Raw genomic sequence first — 2,500 nt, 5'->3', positions numbered from 1 at the left:
AACAATGACATGAGTCAAAGACACAGGTCTCACACAAGCATAGAATTGGAGCGCCGCCTCTAATAAGCCAAAGGTGCATCCTGACGTGACAAATCTGATCATGTCACAAGCATTCACTTACTATAATCACTATCAACGAACCTGCCGCCCCCGCCCCCCCCCCCCCTACACCTTTCCTTACAACAACGTGTAACCTAACCTAACCTAACCTAACCTATGTTGTACCTTAACCTAACCTATGTTGTACCTTAACCTAACCTATGTTGTACCTTAACCTAACCTATGTTGTACCTTAACCTAACCTATGTTGTACCTTAACCTAACCTATGTTGTACCTTAACCTAACCTATGTTGTACCTTAACCTAACCTATGTTGTACCTTAACCTAACCCATGTTGTACCTTAACCTAACCTATGTTGTACCTTAACCTAACCCATGTTGTACCTTAACCTAACCCATGTTGTACCTTAACCTAACCCATGTTGTACCTTAACCTAACTCATGTTGTACCTTAACCTAACCCATGTTGTACCTTAACCTAACCCATGTTGTACCTTAACCTAACCCATGTTGTACCTTAACCTAACCCATGTTGTGCCTTAACCTAACCCACGTTGTGCCTTAACCTAACCCACGTTGTGCCTTAACCTAACCCACGTTGTGCCTTAACCTAACCCACGTTGTGCCTTAACCTAACCCACGTTGTGCCTTAACCTAACCCACGTTGTGCCTTAACCTAACCCACGTTGTGCCTTAACCTAACCCACGTTGTGCCTTAACCTAACCCACGTTGTGCCTTAACCTAACCCACGTTGTGCCTTAACCTAACCCACGTTGTGCCTTAACCTAACCCACGTTGTGCCTTAACCTAACCCACGTTGTCCCCTAACGTAACCCACGTTGTCCCCTAACGTAACCCATGTTGTCGCCTAAACCTGCTCTGTAATTGTTATACGACTCGTTCAATTAGTGTAGTGTTGCCCACCCGCAACCCTCGCAATATAGTTCGCTACTCGCACTGCCCGCTCCCCTGTGTATCGCTTCATGTTAAACACCTTGCAAGTCTTGCTGACTTTCCACATGCTCCTGCTGTACACTGTAATGTGGATGGCAGCAGGACGTACATGCCGCCCCTCCCCACGTCCCCACCTTGCCCCCCTGCCTTCGCAAGCTGGTTGGTGAGAAGTTTGCATGTTCAATGCCCTTCGCATGCGACGTACTCAGGCTACGTTGTGGTGCGGCCTGTGTCAACCGTCCGCTAATGTCGTACGCGTAAACCACAATCTGTACTGCACATTCGTCCTTATGTACCGAATGATACATCGTGGCACATGTGTGACCGTACAACGACTGCGCCCAAAAACGGCGGACCATACAGTGCAAATATTGTGCACGCAGCTACGTGTCGTCTCCCTATGAGAGCTGGATTGCAGTGTGGTACGCCATAGAGACGTGTGGGAGGAACGGACGCCGTGGATGGCGATCAGCATGAGCTGTCTGTTGATGTATTCGGACCTAGTCGTCTCTCCTCACACACCGTGATGGCATGGTGCACCGCGTTCCATATCTGCGACATGCTACAGAGGCCGGTTGACAGTCGTTCGAGCAATGGACATCGCATACGTACGGGGGCCACCTTCCACGTATTGTCTAGGCGTGCACATTTTGTTGCGTGTATGTGGGCAGACGTAGTGTGGCGTGACACCTGACACAGGCATGCAATAATCGTTGAAGTTGCAAATGGCGATGGACGCCTGCGTTTTCTGGTGAAGTTACGCAAATGAACAAATGGTAACCTGTTGTGGTGCGGTTGTTCTCGCTAGGGGTGAATCGGTGATGGCGACGATAGGTTGAGGTACGAACCGGTTGTTCCAGCGATACCCACCATGCCGACGAAACTGAACGGCATCTGGGTGTGAAGCGATACGCGGCGGTGGCTGGGTGGGACCGTCCCCGGCCGGTGAGGGGGCGCCTCCCGGCGTGCTGGCCGCGCGGTGCGTGGGCGCACGCGCTACAGCCGGCTGGTGGGGGCGGCCAGTGGCAGGCGCGCCGGCCGACGGACGCGGCAGGCGTCGCAGCTGCGCGCCGGCGCACCCTGCGCGCGGCGCCGTGCGGCCAAAGTAGGTCCTCGCGGGCCCGGTGCGAAGCGCGGTGGACGGTGCGAAGCGCGGTGGACATCTTCAGTGTGCTGGTCCGATTGAGGACTGTGTGCGTTGAGGATGCGCCGCCGCCCGGCGCTCAGGCGCCGCGACGCCGTCTGCTGCTCGGTCGCCCCAGCGGTTCTCGCTGGTGGTTTGTATCGCAGCTGTGCGGATGTGTTGGCGCGTGCGCTGTGCTGGGAGAGTTCGCTTCGGCACCCAAGTGGGGCTTTTGTCCTTCTGTGGCGCTGGCGTTGGAGCTGCCGGTCACCGTAGGTGGCGCGTGTTGTCTCCCGCCGGCAATGCCACGACAGCACGCTCCCGGGCCTCTGTCGGCAGCGGCAAGCTCAGTTGGGAGCAC

The sequence above is a fragment of the Schistocerca piceifrons genome, unplaced genomic scaffold (genome assembly GCF_021461385.2).
Source record: "Schistocerca piceifrons isolate TAMUIC-IGC-003096 unplaced genomic scaffold, iqSchPice1.1 HiC_scaffold_1156, whole genome shotgun sequence".
Classification (NCBI taxonomy): Eukaryota; Metazoa; Arthropoda; class Insecta; order Orthoptera; family Acrididae; genus Schistocerca; species Schistocerca piceifrons.
This window is presented reverse-complemented; position numbering follows the sequence as displayed.